The sequence below is a fragment of the Salvelinus fontinalis genome, chromosome 19 (genome assembly GCF_029448725.1).
Source record: "Salvelinus fontinalis isolate EN_2023a chromosome 19, ASM2944872v1, whole genome shotgun sequence".
Classification (NCBI taxonomy): domain Eukaryota; kingdom Metazoa; phylum Chordata; class Actinopteri; order Salmoniformes; family Salmonidae; genus Salvelinus; species Salvelinus fontinalis.
The window spans coordinates 37,343,899-37,361,470 of record NC_074683.1 but is presented as its reverse complement, the minus strand read 5'-3'; positions in this window follow the sequence as shown (position 1 = coordinate 37,361,470).

Genomic DNA, 17,572 nt, shown 5'->3' with positions numbered 1-17,572 from the left:
AGATTTTAGCAGAGATGTAGAGAAGCATATTTCGTTTATTTTTTTTAAAGGACCACCAGTCAGGAGGATACAGACAGCACAAGAGGTATGCTTAGATATTCAGAAAAATATACCAATTTTTTACATAGCATAATGATTATGGCTCTAGAATGTAGGAAAAAACTGTTTCAGGTGTTTGAAAAATGCAGCCGTCCTCATGTACTTTGTGCCCCCTCCGGTTTTTGGGCTGCATGACACCCTTGAATAAAGGTGATTTTTACATAATTATTTTTGGGGGGGGAAATCTTTCTCAAGCATATTATTGCAGTATTTTATTATTGATTTGGAAGCTGAAAAGCTATGAATCTTGAAGATTAATGTACATTTACGATAAGATACAAAAGAGCATTTCTCTTAGCTGTCAGCCCCCTTCCCATAGTTCACAGCCCCCTTCTCACTTCATTCTGCTAACTGGTGCTCCAAGCTTCTCCGTCGCTGACCAGACATCAGTCTCCCTGCTCTGATAAATGGGCTTATTTGAATTGATGGTAGGCTGGAGGACAAAGAGATCATGCTAGATAATGTAGACACAGTTTTCATTTCTTGTTACTCAATTCAACTGCAATTATCCCAAGTAAAAGAGAGTAAAAAAAAGTGGAAATAACGGTCAAAGAATGAAGGACTGAAGCTCCCTGGGAGTCTTTCTATCAGACACATTAGCCCAGATGTGCTCCATTCTGATAAAAGACCATTCCTCGCACTTGGCAGTGCACAGCAAGGGGCAGACTAGCAGCAACCTGCGGATTAGACTAGAATGCCTGTACAACGTTTATGCCTCAAAGTGGCTGGGAAGAAAAAGACCTACATTTATACAGGTTGTCTTTCAGCTAAAGCAATATGGCATTTAGATGGGAGCCCTTTGTGCCTTTAGTGAAGCTGATCACATCAAGGTTTTAGCCCCAAATAGTCCCCATGGACTTTGTTTTATAATGCAAATGCCAGGGACACGTTGTAGGGAGCAACAAAAGTGTGTATTATGAGAAACCTTTGTCGTCACTATATAGTAAGTGACTGATCAATGTAAGAACCCTGGAGTGGACTACACAGGGGTTCACAAACCTACTCATGATCCGGGGGCGAACCCAAATCTGCTTCGACCCTGAGCCTGTGTGTGTCTACTGTTCCTTTACAGAAGCAAAGAGAAACTTTCTTCTCACATTGTCTGCCTGCAGATGAATCAGGAACACATGAAACCCTCCACTGGCACAAAATCTAAGCAGTAAATTAATGCTTTTTGTAATTACTGTTCCTTGTAGTAATTATCACTTGGGACAATTTATGGATCTCCTTATTGATTTGACTTGAACCTCGGCAGAGCTTAATTTGGATCGCTAAGAAAGACACTCTGGGGTGTCAGATGCCTTATAACAGCTCTGTGGGGCAGTAGGGAAGCTAAGCTTTATGGACGTTGCTGTCACTTGTGTATTTAGCCGTTGAACATCCCAAAGGATCATTCAATGTGCTGTGTGAGGGTGCAGCTAACCCTATCCCTTCGGTGTAGCCAGCCGGTTGGGGTGTTGCTCTGCATGGGTATCGACTTTGGAAACCAAAAGGAGCGTTCATAATGACCCCACTTTAATCCTGACGCAACCGATTAGTGCTTTGAAGTCTTTGATTTGTAAATGCCCCTGTTCCTCCTCTTCCACTACTCCTCCCTCTCAGGCTCCATAGATAAACACAAATAAACAGATTATTTAACTCATTAAGCAAACATTATCTTAACACCCAAATACAGACTGCCTGCCGTAGAAGACTTAAGCAATAAGGCATGAGAACACAGGGATTATCGTGTGACAACTCCCGACTAAGGGCTGTTCTTAGGCCCGAGGTGAAGCTGAGATTATCAACATGCTTTCATTAAAAACGTTATCTTAATGAGTACATTTGTTTTATTTCATCCTTTCAACAGACTATATAGACAGGGCAAAAGCCAGTTGTTCATTCTGAGGTTCTGAAGTTGCTAACCAAACAGTCTGATCGTTCATTCTTTAGGGATGTTTTGACCCAGTCGTTCATTGTATTCATTCCACGTTGCTATGCTAAACAAATCATTGGCAAGTAGATATAGTAGTATCTAACTAGCAAGCAGAGGTTAAATGATGACGAGAGACAAGAACTTCAATAAATAATGATTGTATAAATAATGAATACAGTAAATAGGCAAGAAGAATGAATAAAATAATGATTTTATGAATAATGCATAAATAGGCAAAACCCAGCTTACTTTCAAGTCAATAAGACAACGTTAGTTAATTAAGGAGGATAGCTAGGCTAATGTTGCTTCGCCTTTGCTACCTAGCTAGCCAACTACACACAATCACATCAAACAGCTGAAATGACAGCAAACTATGTACATTTTAGTTTGTTTTACCTTCGTTTCTGTATTGCATTTCTTTGGATATATCCATTATAATGATCCTGATAAATGAATTTGCCTGGCTCACATTCATATGCATGGCACATTGGAGATAAAAAAAATAAAAAAAAATTAAACTGAAACATCAATTCAAATCCATTTTTATTTGTCACATGCTTCGCAAACTACAGGTGTAGACTAACAGTGAAATGCTTACTTTACGGGTCATTCCCAACAAGGCAGAGAGAAAGAAAATAGAGAAATAATAGAAAAGTAAAACACGTAATAATACAAGTAATAATAAATACACAATGAGTAACTATAACTTGGATATATATATGAGATACCAGTACCGAGTTGGTGTGCAGGGGTACGAGATAATTGAGGTACAATAGATATGTAAATATAACTAGGAATTAAGCGACAGATGATAAACAGTAGCAGCAGTATATGTGATGAGTCCAAACATTTAGTGCAAAAAGGGTCAATGCAGATAATCCGGGTGGTTTATTTGGTTAACTATTTTAGTAACTATTTATCAGTCTTATGACTTGGGGAAAGAAGTTGGTAAGGGTCCTGTTGGTTCCAGACTTGGTGCATCGGTACCGCTTGCTGTGTGGTAGCAGAGAGAACATGACTTGGGTGGCTGGAGTACTTGACAGTTTTTAAGGCCTTCCTGACACCGCTTGGTATAGAGGTCTTTGGATGGCAGGGGGCTCGGCCCCAGTGATGTACTGGGCCGTACGCACTACCCTATGTAGCGCCTTGCAGTCGGATGCCAAGCAAAACGTTATTTGAATGATTCATTTTGTTGTATTTCATCCTTCCACCAGACGATATAGTCCGGACAAAAGCCAGTAGTTAGATCTGAAATTCCGAAGTTGCTAACCAAACATGCTGGTCATTAATTCTGTTCTCATGTTTTGACCCAGTCGTTCATTCTATTCATTTCACGTTGCTATGTTTAAAAAATCCTTGGCATTTAGCTAGCTAGCTAGCAAGCAGAGGTTCGATGATGATGAGACACAAGCACTTTAATAAATAATAATTGAATAAATAATTAATCAATAGTTAGTTATGGAGAATAGCTAGGTTAATGCCCAGCTAGCAATGAGGAATCGGCCCAGAAGCGGCCCTCTTCCGGTGGGCCGGAACTGATTGAATCGGCCCAAAATCGGCTGTCGGACTCGGCCTGGAATCAAAATGAATGACATCCCAGAATCGTTTCCGTCTACCGTAATTCAGCCGGCATCTTACCAGAATCGCCCCAGAAGCGTCCCGATTGAAATTTAAATAAATGTATACAAAATTACCCGATTTTGTCATTTTAAAAATTGTAATTATACGTTTTATACATAAAAATTATACCCATCCACAAAAAAATAAAAATAATTTGTGTCAGAGGAAAACCATACATACACATGGTGACCGTGTCAGCGCTTAGCCCACCACAGTGTGATGGGACAAGGACATCCCGGCCAGCCAAACCCTCCTCTTACTCGGACGATGCTTGGTCAATTGTGGATTGCCTCATGGGTCTCCCGGTCACTGCCGGCACAGGTCTCGAACCAGCATCTGTAGCAATGCAGTTTGCACTGCGATGCGATGCAGCGTCTTAGACCAATGTGCCACTTGGGAGGCTCCATCCACAAAGTTTTTCATGCTTATCAGTTGCCTTGCAAAAAGTAGCAAAATACTAAAATACTACACAGGACTCTTAAAGAATTACATTTAAATGTTCATTGTATTTTTGGATCACAAAAAACAAATATGGAAAAATAAATAAATAATATGTAAATTTTATAAAGCAGCCACTGTAATCATCTGCCAGAGAGTAGCCCCAATCGGGAGGAACTCCAAGTAATAAATTTGGGCCAGACAACTCACACCGGAATCAGCCCGAGCTCAATCCCCGCATCCTAGCCACAAGTAATACTGCAACCCGGCCACATGACGTCGGCCGAGTCTGACTCTCAGCCGAGTGTCCCAACTCTCAGCCAGAATCGGCCCAGATCCGCTGTGCAAGCTGGGTGTTAACATAACTTGTCCTTTGCCAGCTAGCTAGCCAACAAAAGCTAGCACACAAACATCAAGCTGCTTAAATGACAGAGAACCATGTGAATTTTTGTTTGTTTTACCTACATTTATATTGCCATTCTTTGGATATATCCATTAAAATTACCCTGATAAATTAATTTGCCTGGATCAGAGAAACTGTCAGTCTTGTCACATTCATATGAATGGCACGGTGGGCTGTGGGACAGTGGATGCACATTGATAAATCTAATGGAACTGATAACAGGCATTACCTGTGGAATGCGGGGGTTGTGGTGCTATCAACCAATCAGCATCCAGGATCCAGGATTCAAATACCCCGTTTTATCATCACAAGTATAACTCCTTCTGTCAAAGGAACTAATAAGACTGCAGCAGTGTGTGCTGCAGTAACAGCTTACGGAGAGAAGAGTGTACTTTAAATGTGAGCAATAATTCCCATAAGTGTCTCATGTGCTCTGCATGGAGAACGGTCTGAATAAGCAACATGTGAGGGGTCTGTGTGACTGGAGCCTCTCCACTGATGTGTCCATCCATTAATGAGATCACCTGAGACAGCCACTGTCACAGCCCCTTCACACAGGACATAGTAACAGGACACATGCCCTCCCATTGATCAAACGGTCATTCAAACCCTCCATCCTCTGCTTAAACACACACACATGCTCTCACACACACACACACACATACAGTAGCAGTCAAAAGTTTGGACACACCTACTCAATCCAAGGTTTTTCTTTATTTTTACTATTTTCTACATTGTAGAATAATAGTGGAGACATCAACAATATGAAATACCACATATGAAATCATGTAGTAACCAAAAAAGTGTTACTACATGTTGGCTGATTTTCCGTCACTCTTCAGTCCAACTCATCCCAAACCATATCAATTGGGTTGAGGTCGGGTGATTGTGGAGGCCAGGTCATCTGATGCAGCATTCCATCACTCTCACTCTTGGTCAAATAGCCCTTACACAGCCTGGAGGTGTGTTGGGGCGACCCCTCCTGTCTCAGCCTCCAGTATTTATGCTGCAGTAGTTTATGTGTCGGGGGGCTAGGGTCAGTCTGTTATATCTGGAGTATTTCTCCTGTGTTATCCGGTGTCCTGTGTGAATTTAAGTATGCTCTCTAATTCTCTCTCTTTTTCTCTTATTTTTCCCTCTTCTTTCACTCTTTCTCTCTTTCTCTCTCTCATAGGACCTGAGCCCTAGGACCATGCCTCAGGACTACCTGGCCTGATGACTCCTTGCTGTTCCCAGTCCACCTGGCCATGCTGCTGCTCCAGATTCAACTGTTCTGCCTGCGGCTATGGAACGCTGAAATGTTCACCAGATGTGCTACCTGTCCCAGACCTGCTGTTTTCAACTCTCTAGAGACAGCAGGAGCGGTATAGATACTCTGAATGATCGGCTATGAAAAGCCAACTGACATTTACTCCTGAGGTGCTGACCTGTTGCACCCTCGACAACCACTGTGATTATTATTATTTGAACCTGCTGGTCATCTATGAACATTTTAACATGTTGGCTATGTTCTGTTATAATCTCCACCTGGCAGAACCAGAAGAGGACTGGCCACCCCTCATAGCCTGGTTCCTCTCTAGGTGTCTTCCTAGGTTCTGGCCTTTCTAGGGAGTTTTTCCTAGGCACCGTGCTTCTACACCTGCATTGCCTGCTGTTTGGGGTTTTAGGCTGGGTTTCTGTACAGCACTTTGTGACATCAGCTGATGTAAGTAGGGCTTTATAAATACATTTGATTGATTTGATTGTTGGGTCATTATCCTGGGAAAAACAAATGATAGTCCCACTAAGCACAAACCAGATGGGATGGCGTATCACTGCAGAATGCTGTGGTAGCCATGCTGGTTAATTGTGCCTTGAATTCTAAATCAATCACTGACAGTGTCACCAGCAAAGCACCATCACACCTCCACCTCCATGCTTCATGGTGGGAACCACACATGCGGAGATCATCAGTTCACCTACTCTGCGTCTCACAAAAACACGGCTGTTGGAAACAAAAACCTCAAATTGGACTCATCAGACCAAAGGACAGATTTCCACAGGTCTAATGTCCAATGCTCGTGTTTCTTGGCCCAAGCAAGTCTCTTCTTATTATTGGTGTCCTTTAGTAGTGGTTTCTTTGCAGCAATTCAACCATGACGGCCTGATTCACGCAGTCTCCTCTGAGCACTTGAAGAAACTTCCAAAGTCATCAAGGCAAAGGGTGGCTACTTTGAAGAATCTCAAATATAACATATATTTTGATTTAACACTTGTTTGGTTACTACATGATTCCATATGTGTTATTTCATAGTTTTGATGTCTTCACTATTATTCTACAATGGAGAAATAAAAATGAGTATGTTTGTCCAAACGTTTGACTGGTACTGTATATACATCAGAAATATAAGCACAATGCAGCTGTCACGTCCTGACCATAATGCTTATGTGTTTAGCTTGTTTTAGTGTTGGTCAGGACGTGAGCTGGGTGGGCATTCTATGTTGTGTGTCTAGTTTGTCTGTTTCTGTGTTCAGCCTAATATGGTTCTCAATCAGAGGCAGCTGTCAATCGTTGTCCCTGATTGAGAATCATATATAGGTGGCTTGTTTTGTGTTGGGGATTTGTGGGTGGTTGTTTCCTGTGTCAGTGTTTGTGCCACACGGGACTGTGACGGTTAGTTTGTTTGTTGTTTTGAATTGTGTATAGTTTTGTGTATATTAAATCATGGAAACTTACCACGCTGCACATTGGTCCTCCGATCCTTCTCGCCTCTCCTCGTCTGAGGAGGAGGAAGAGCTAGACTGCCGTTACAGCAGCAGGTAGTTAATATAAGAAACTGTGTTGGCCTCCATGTTATAACCCAGAAAAAACATCCCAGTCTTCTCAGGAATGGACACGTTTTGTCACTTTGGCATGTCAGGCACCATCGCTATAAGAGGTTTATCTTGAGAGATGTGACATTGAGTGCCGTCTGAGCTACCTGCCTGCCCAGCGCCATCTGAGCCATCCGTCTGCCCAGCGCCATCTGAGACATCCATCTGTCCCGAGCCTTCAGAACCGCCCGTCTGTCCCGAGCCTTCAGAGCCGCCCGTCTGTCCCGAGCCATTAGAGCCGTCCGTCTGTCCCGAGTCTTCTCAGGAATGGACACGTTTTGTCACTTTGGCATGTCAGGCACCATCGCTATAAGAGGTTTATCTTGAGAGATGTGACATTCAGCTGCGACAATGAGCCGTCTGCAGGAACACTCTTATTTCACTCTATTGAAAAGAGGGAGTTTTTTTTATCTCTCAATGACATGGTTATTATCATGATGATCACTTTTTTTTCTGAAATAAGATTGATTTTCCTCTCCAAGCAGTGTTAGGGCAGCTATGTTAGAAAGCATCCAGACCCTGGGAACCATAGTCAAGGTTCCAATGCATCCTCACAATTTCTTAATTTGCTAGAGGTCACAGCTACTATGGTTGCTCCCTTGACATACTGATGGCCAAACATGCAAAGGCTTTTCATTGTTATAACTGATTGAGAAGAGCAGAAATACCTCCGCAATTCATTCCAGGAAGAGATATGGGTTTGTGTATGTCATATAAATGCAAATTGTCTTTATTTAAGACAATCTGGTGCATCTTGATAGACATGTGGATGACAATAAGGAGATGGTCACCTTGCTAGAATTCTGTGATGTTATTGTTTTACAGACAGTGGAGGTGACCATACAAATGAGCTGTTTTTGTTCTTACTTTCGTTCACATTTCATTCAATCTTTGCCAAGTGACACTGGCAGGACATAATTATAAATGATGTATTTATGTTTGCAAATCCATTACAAGTTATCCTCATACAGTGGGGAGAACATGTATTTGACACACTGCCGATTTTGCATGTTTTCCTACTTACAAAGCATGTAGAGGTCTGTAATTTTTATCATAGGTACACTTCAACTGTGAGAGACGGAATCCAGAAAATCACATTGTATGATTTTTAAGTAATTAATTTGCATTTTATTGCATGACATAAGTATTTGATACATCAGAAAAGCAGAACTTAATATTTGGTACAGAAACCTTTGTTTGCAATTACAGAGATCATACGTTTCCTGTAGTTCTTAACCAGGCGAGTAATGTTCAGTGAGATGTTCTCTCATTTGTGTCTGGAAGTAGCTAGCTTAGGTGCTTGACTGCTGTTGTTAGTACAGAATGCTCGGATCAACCCTTAAAGAGATGGGTGGGGCTAAAGCTTAAGAGGGTGTGAACAATGCTGAATGGGTGTAGACAAGGAAGGGCTCTCTAGTAGTAGTACCAAAACATTCAAAGGCCATTTTCTCAAAAGTGAGTTTACAAGTTTAACAACTTTCAAAGCAGAAGTACTTTCCCATTGTTCCTCAACTGTAGTGTATGATATACCATTTTCTAGCTCTGTCTCTACTTTTATCCAATGTAAAAAACATAATTTCAAAAATTTCTATAAGACCTATTTGAGCCGGTCGGTCAAATTTGTTCCAATACCCTGAGTCACATCCACACATCTATACTCAGAATAGTTAGGTTTTAACGTAGGTGCTGTTGTGACATGTGAATACAGCTGTTCAAGGCTCTATTTTCAGATAAAAAGTGATGTCAACAAAAAGTATTAATTAATGAAACTCAAAGGTTGAACAAGATAGATGTACTTTCAACATTTACACAGAAGTGCCAGCAGTCTCTTCTCGGCTTGCTTTTGAGCTTGTATACAGTGTCACCGATGAACAAGGTACTCAATCTCGTTCGCTGAAAGACAATGGTACAATATGAAGGCCCAAATATCATGTCAGTGCACTGCTGCAGGTTCAAGAGGATTGGATCACTTTTTGTGTGTCAAACGGACTCAATTCTACATCCACAGAAAAGCAGAGTGAGACTGGAAGAGAACTGAGAAAGAACAGACTTTGTGGGGGCTAAGGGAGAAGGTGGATGAAAAATTGCCTTGTTGCGTTAGTTTCTCTCTGATCCCAACTGGAACTATACATGTATCTGAGAGATGATCTGTCTACCTACAGTATGGCAGGCTGTGCTACAAGCAGCCGCTGTCTACCTACAGTATGGCAGGCTGTGCTACAAGCAGCCCCTGTCTACCTACAGTATGGCAGGCTGTGCTACAAGCAGCCCCTGTCTACCTATAGTATGGCAGGCTGTGCTACAAGCAGCCCCTGTCTACCTACAGTATGGCAGGCTGTGCTACAAGCAGCCCCTGTCTACCTACAGTATGGCGGGCTGTGCTACAAGCAGCCGCTGTCTACCTACAGTATGGCGGGCTGTGCCACAAGCAGCCGCTGTCTACCTACAGTATGGCGGGCTGTGCCACAAGCAGCCGCTGTCTACCTACAGTATGGCGGGCTGTGCTACAAGCAGCCGCTGTCTACCTACAGTATGGCGGGCTGTGCCACAAGCAGCCGCTGTCTACCTACAGTATGGCAGGCTGTGCTACAAGCAGCCCCTGTCTACCTACAGTATGGCGGGCTGTGCTACAAGCAGCCCCTGTCTACCTACAGTATGGCGGGCTGTGCTAGAAGCAGCCGCTGTCTACCTATAGTATGGCAGGCTGTGCTACAAGCAGCCGCTGTCTACCTACAGTATGGCAGGCTGTGCTACAAGCAGCCCCTGTCTACCTACAGTATGGCAGGCTGTGCTACAAGCAGCCCCTGTCTACCTACAGTATGGCAGGCTGTGCTACAAGCAGCCGCTGTCTACCTACAGTATGGCGGGCTGTGCCACAAGCAGCCCCTGTCTACCTACAGTATGGCAGGCTGTGCTACAAGCAGCCCCTGTCTACCTACAGTATGGCAGGCTGTGCTACAAGCAGCCGCTGTCTACCTACAGTATGGCGGGCTGTGCTACAAGCAGCCGCTGTCTACCTACAGTATGGCGGGCTGTGCTACAAGCAGCCGCTGTCTACCTACAGTATGGCGGGCTGTGCTACAAGCAGCCCCTGTCTACCTATAGTATGGCAGGCTGTGCTACAAGCAGCCTCTGTCTACCTACAGTATGGCGGGCTGTGCTACAAGCAGCCCCTGTCCACCTACAGTATGGCGGGCTGTGCTACAAGCAGCCGCTGTCTACCTATAGTATGGCAGGCTGTGCCACAAGCAGCCGCTGTCTACCTACAGTATGGCAGGCTGTGCTACAAGCAGCCCCTGTCTACCTACAGTATGGCGGGCTGTGCTACAAGCAGCCGCTGTCTACCTACAGTATGGCAGGCTGTGCTACAAGCAGCCCCTGTCTACCTATAGTATGGCGAGTTGTGCCACAAGCAGCCGCTGTCTACCTATAGTATGGCGGGCTGTGGCACAAGCAGCCGCTGTCTACCTACAGTATGGCAGGCTGTGCCACAAGCAGCAGGTTACTTCCCTGTGTGCCTGTGATGAGCAGGCAGGACCTGGTGATAAAGCTGATAGAGGTGGTGGTATCAGGTGGCAGGTTGGGTAATTACAACTCTCTATTTGGGCTGTGCAGCGATCCTGGGCCCGATAAGGAAAAGGGGGCAGCTTTAATGGACCCGCTAAATGGTGGGAAAGAGTGGATCATGAAAAAGTAATCTCAATGCCTGCAGGGACACATGTGTCTTCTTTGGGATTTAAAGCACAGGACTTGGCGAGAGAGAAAATGTGGGTGTTTTATTTTAAGCAAAAAAAATGGTGCCCTTTGTAAGGTTCCAGAGATATCTGACTTTATGACAAAAGCTTAAAGGTTGCTCTATAATGATTCAGGAAGTCTATTTAGCCACCGCTGTTTTTTAGTTTTGACTAAAGGTGTGGAGATGTCCTTCAATGAATGATTATATGTAAAGCACTGACAAGACTTATCAACCTCGGAGGTCTTATCTACCTTGTGATTTCCTTGTCCTACAGTGGCTTGCGAAATATTCACCCCAATTGGAATTGTTCCTATTTTGTTGCCTTACAACCTGTAATTAAAATTGATATTTGGGGTGTTTGTATCATTTGATTTACACAACATGCCTACCACTTTGAAGATGCAAAATATATATATATTTTTTTGTGAAACAAACAAACAAGAAATAAGACAAAACAACAGAAAACTTGACAGTGCATAACTATTCACCCCCTGCCTAAAGTCAATACTTTGTAGAGCCACCTTATGCAGCAATTACAGCTGGAAGTCTCTTAGGGTATGTCTCTAAAAGCTTGGCACATCTAGCCACTGGGATTTTTGCCCATTCTTCAAGGCAAAACTGCTCCAGCTCCTTCAAGTTGGTTGGGTTCTGCTGGTGTACAGCAATCTTTAAGTCATACCACAGATTCTCAAGTGGATTGAGGTCTGGGCTTTGACTAGGCCATTCCAAGACATTTAAACGTTTCCCCTTAAACCACTCGAGTGTTGCTTTAGCAGTATGTTTAGGGTCATTGTCCTGCTGGAAGGTGAACCTCCGTCCCAGTCTCAAATCTCTGGAAGACTGAAACAGGTTTCCCTCAAGAATTTTTCTGTATTTAGCGCCATCCATCATTCCTTCAATTCTGACCAGTTTCCCAGTCCCTGCTGATGAAAAACAATCCCCAGAGAGTTGTTGGGTTTGCGCCAGACATAACGTTTTACTTGATGGCCAAAATGCTCAATTTTAGTCTCATCTGACCAGAGTACCTTTTTCCATATGTTTGGGGAGTCTCCCACATGCCTTTTGGCAAACACCAAATGTGTTTCTTATTTGTTTATTTAAGCAATGGCTTTTTTCTGGACACTCTTCCATAAAGCCCAGCTCTGTGGAGTGTATGGCTTAACTTCTTCTGGCTGCAAGCCTGAGGCCGGACACAATATGACAACAGCCACTTCAAGTGCAGGGCGCGAAATTCAAAATATATTTTTTAGAAATATTTAACTTTCACACATTAACAAGTCCAATACAGCAAATGAAAGGTACACATCTTGTGAATCCAGCCAACATGTCCGATTTTTTAAATGTTTTACAGCGAACACAGCACGCATATTTATGTTAGCTCACCACCAAATACAAAAAAGGACAGACATTTTTCACAGCACAGGTAGCATGCACAAAGCCAACCTAACTAACCAAGAACCAACCAAACTAACCAACAAACAACTTCATCAGATGACATGTCTTATAACATGTTATTCAATAAATCTATGTTTTGTTCGAAAAATGTGCATATTTCAGGTATAAATCATAGTTTACATTGCAGCTACAATCAGAAATTGCACCGAAAGCAGACATAATAATTACAGACACCAACGTCAAATACCTAAATACTCATCATAAAACATTTCTGAAAAATACATAGTGTACAGCAAATGAAAGACAGGCATCTTGTGATTCCAGCCAGTGATTCCGATTTATTAAGTATTTTGCAGCGAAAACACAACATAGCGTTATATTAGCTTACCACAATAGCCAGAAACACAAGCCATTTCCCAGCAGCAAAAGTTAGCGATCGTAACAAACCAGTAAAAGATATATATAACACATATTCTGACCAAATAGCTATTCATAAACATAACTAAAAAATACATGTTGTATAGGAAATGATAGATACACTAGTTCTTAATGCAATCGCCGTGTTAGAATTCTAAAAATACCTTAATTGCGACATACAGCTTAGGTATAGCGAGAGAGTACCCAAAAGCTAGGCGCAAACGACTAGCACAACATGTTCGACAGATATATGAAATAGCATCATAAAATGGGTCCTACTTTTGCTGATCTTTCATCAGAATGTTGTACAAGGGGTCCTTTGTCCAGAACAATCGTTGTTTGGATTTAAAACGGCCTTTTTCCCTCTCGATTTAGCAAGCACACTTGCCAAATGGCGTGAATCTCTCCATGTCAACAAACGGAAGAGAACGGAACACGGCAAAACTCCCGAAAAAATTTCAATAATCTGATTAAACTATATTGAAAAAACATACTTTGCGATGATATTGTCACATGTATCAAATAAAATCAAAGCCGGAGATAGTAGTCGCCTATAACGACAGCTTTTCAGAAGGCAATCCCCGGTTGCTTCTCGCGCCTTCCTGAAAACAGGAAATGGGTGACACGTCATTCCAAGAGGATTTATTCCACTTCAGACCAAGATAAACACTAATTTCTTCTCTCACAGCCTCTTGACATCTAGGGGAAGGTGTATGACGTGCATGTATACTAATACGTATCATGCCCATTTATAGGCAGGACCTAGAACAGAGCCTCGATTTCAGACTTTCCACTTCCTGGTCAGGAAGTTTGTGCCAAATGAGTTCTGTTTTACTCACAGATATAATTCAAACGGTTTTAGAAACTAGAGAGTGTTTTCTGACCAATAGTAATAATAATATGCATATTGTACGAGCAAGAATTGAGTACGAGGCCGTTTGAAATGGGCACCTTTTATCTGGCTACTCAATACTGCCCCTGCAGCCCAAACAGGTTAAAATGGTTCTATGGACAGATACTCTAATCTCTGCTGTGGAGCTTTGCAATTCCTTCAGGGTTATCTTTGGTCTCTTTGTTGCCTCTCTGATTAATACCCTCCTTGCCTGGTCCGCGAGTTTGGTGGGTGGCCCTCTCTTGGCAGGTTTGTTGTGGTGCCATAATCTTTCCATTTTTTTTATAATGGATTTAATGGTGCTCCGTGAGATGTTCAAAGTTTCTGATATTTTTTTATAACCCAACCCGATCTGTACTTCTCTACAACTTTGTTCCTGACCTGTTTTGAGAGCACATTGGTCTTCATGGTGCCGCTTGCTTGGTGGTGCCCCTTGCTTAGTGGTGTTGCAGACTCTGGGGCCTTTCAGAACAGGTGTATATATACTGAGATCATGTAACCGATCATGTGACCCTTAGATTGCACACAGGTGGACTTTATTTAACTAATTATGTGACTTCTGAAGGTAATTGTGTAACGCTCGTCTTCCTCATCTGAAGAGGAGCATGGATCGGACCAAAACGCAGCGTAGGTTGAATACATATCTTTTAATAAAGCAACGAAGACAAACAACACACTTGACAAAATACAAAACAAATAAACGACGTGAACGAACGAAAACAGTACCGTGTGGCGCACAAACACAGACACGGCAACAATCACCCACAAACAAACAGTGAGAACAGCCTACCTTAATATGGTTCTCAATCAGAGGAAATGTAAAACACCTGCCCCTGATTGAGAACCATATCAGGCTAATTGAAAATGAACCCAACATAGAAACACAAAACATTGATTGCCCACCCCAACTCACGCCCTGACCACACTAAACAAAGACAAAAGAAAGGAAATTTAGGTCAGGAACGTGACAAATTGGTTGCACCAGATCTTATTTACGGGCTTCATAGCAAAGGGGGTGAATACATATGCAAGGTATTTTTTTATTTCACTTCATCAATTTGGACTATTTTGTGTATGTACATTACATGAAATCCAAATAAAAATCCATTTAAATTACAGGATGTAATGCAACAAAATAGGAAAAACGCTTATCTTGCTCCATAATGTGCTTTCAAACTTTAGCCATTTTGTGTTGTATCTCATAAATCAAATCAAATCATCAAATCAAGTTTATTTTATATAGCCCTTCGTACATCAGATAATATCTCGAAGTGCTGTACAGAAACCCAGCCTAAAACACCAAACAGCAAGCAATGCAGGTGTAGAAGCACTGCCAAGGCTTGAATTGACAAGCACCCCCCCCCCCCCCCCCCCCCCCCACCATTGCTGAGTGGGGCAGGTGAGCTGCTGTATCACTGCTAGACAGGCGCTGTCTACAATACTGTAGAATTCAGCGTCTTGACTTCTACTTTGTTTACTGCTGCTCTGGTTAATGCTCCGCTTTACGAGAGGATTATTTGAATTAATTTAATCGTTTTTAAATTCATACTATTTAGGTTTTGGTGGAGTAACTGTGTTGCTCCTTTACAAAAGTAATTCACAGTGGAAGAAAGACACTCAAGTCTGCCATGGGGAGCAATACAGACCGTATAATTTGAATAATTACACAACTGGAGAAGTATTTTGGCACTTATTGAATATGATTTCAGAACACATCATGCAAAACAGGTCACATTACATTTTTAAACCCACGACAAAATATTAACTTTGCTCACATCAATTATGTATTTTCTCCAAGCTCGATATGACTATTTACATGTAATGCAGGAGACCTTATTGTTGATTTGCTAAACCTGTCATTATGTATCTTGACACTTGGGAACGTCTACTAGGCATTGTACAAACACAGAAGACATGGGACCAAATGACTTCTAATCTAAATACAACAACAAACATCTTTAAATAGTAATCAATTGGATTTTACACACGACTGAACTGTTCAAGTCATTAGCTCTATCTATGTATTAAGATAAGAAACTGAATCAATTGGTATTCAATGGATGAAAAATGTACTTCTTTCAATAGCGTCTGGCTCAGGAGATCATGCAGAGAACATTCACTCCTCTCTGTTTAATTGGATTAAATTGAAACTGAACAGCTTTCACTGCTATGTCATTTTTTATTTTCAAATGTAAAGAATTTCGTCATCATTTCTAATGGATGTTTTTTGTCATTGTCCCGTAATTCTCAATACACACTATTGCTCAATGCTTAAACCACAGAAGTGCCTATGTGAGGAAAGCTGCCTGAGCTCTCGTGTGTTCATGGAGAAGAGAATATCGAGCACGTTTTTACTTCAGCCTTATGCGCTTTAATATCTCAGAACCATCTGAACGATGCAAAACACAATTGTTTCATTAAAATAAATGAATCATGATGTGCACATGCGTGTGGCACAAAGACAAGCGGCTATAAAAATAGAAACAATAGCGATGGTTGGAAATGGGTTAAAGAACCTGACTACCTGGTTAAAGAACCTGACTACCTGGTTAAAGAACCTGACTACCTGGTTAAAGAACCTGACTACCTGGTTAAAGAACCTGACTACCTGGTTAAAGAACCTGACTACCTGGTTAAAGAACCTGACTACCTGGTTAAAGAACCTGACTACCTGGTTAAAGAACCTGACTAGTTGGGGTTTAATGGTTTCACTCTCCTCCTAGTGATCTACTTGGCAAAGAGTTACAGTATTTATATGTCCTTAATCTCTTCCCATAGACACCTGGTTAAATCTGGTCCTTAATCTCTTCCTATATAAAGCCTAGTTCATTCTGGTCTTTAATCTCATTTTACAGAAGGCATGGTTCAATCTGGTCCGTAATACCTCTTCCTATAGAAGGCCTGGTTGAGTCTAGTACTGAATCTCTTCCTATAGAAGGCCTGGTACAGTCTAGTACTGAATCTCTTCCTATAGAAGGCCTGGTTCAGTCTAGTACTGAATCTCTTCCTATAGAAGGCCTGGTACAGTCTAGTACTGAATCTCTTCCTATAGAAGGCCTGGTTCAGTCTAGTACTGAATCTCTTCCTATAGAAGGCCTGGTTCAGTCTAGTACTGAATCTCTTCCTATAGAAGGCCTGGTTGAGTCTAGTACTGAATCTCTTCCTATAGAAGGCCTGGTTCAGTCTGGTCCGTAATACCTCGTCCTATAGAAGGCCAGGTTCAGTCTGGTCCGTAATACCTCGTCCTATAGAAGGCCAGGTTCAGTCTGGTCCGTAATACCTTGTCCTATAGAAGACCTGGTTCAGTCTGGTCCGTAATACCTCGTCCTATAGAAGGCCTGGTTCAGTCTGGTCCGTAATACCTCGTCCTATAGAAGGCCTGGTTCAGTCTGGTCCGTAATACCTCGTCCTATAGAAGGCCAGGTTCAGTCTGGTCCGTAATACCTCGTCCTATAGAAGGCCAGGTTCAGTCTGGTCCGTAATACCTCGTCCTATAGAAGGCCTGGTTCAGTCTGGTCCGTAATACCTCGTCCTATAGAAGGCCTGGTTCAGTCTGGTCCGTAATACCTCGTCCTATAGAAGGCCTGGTTCAGTCTGGTCCGTAATACCTCGTCCTATAGAAGGCCTGGTTCAGTCTGGTCCGTAATACCTCGTCCTATAGAAGGCCAGGTTCAGTCTGGTCCGTAATACCTCGTCCTATAGAAGGCCTGGTTCAGTCTGGTCCGTAATACCTCGTCCTATAGAAGGCCAGGTTCAGTCTGGTCCGTAATACCTCGTCCTATAGAAGGCCAGGTTCAGTCTGGT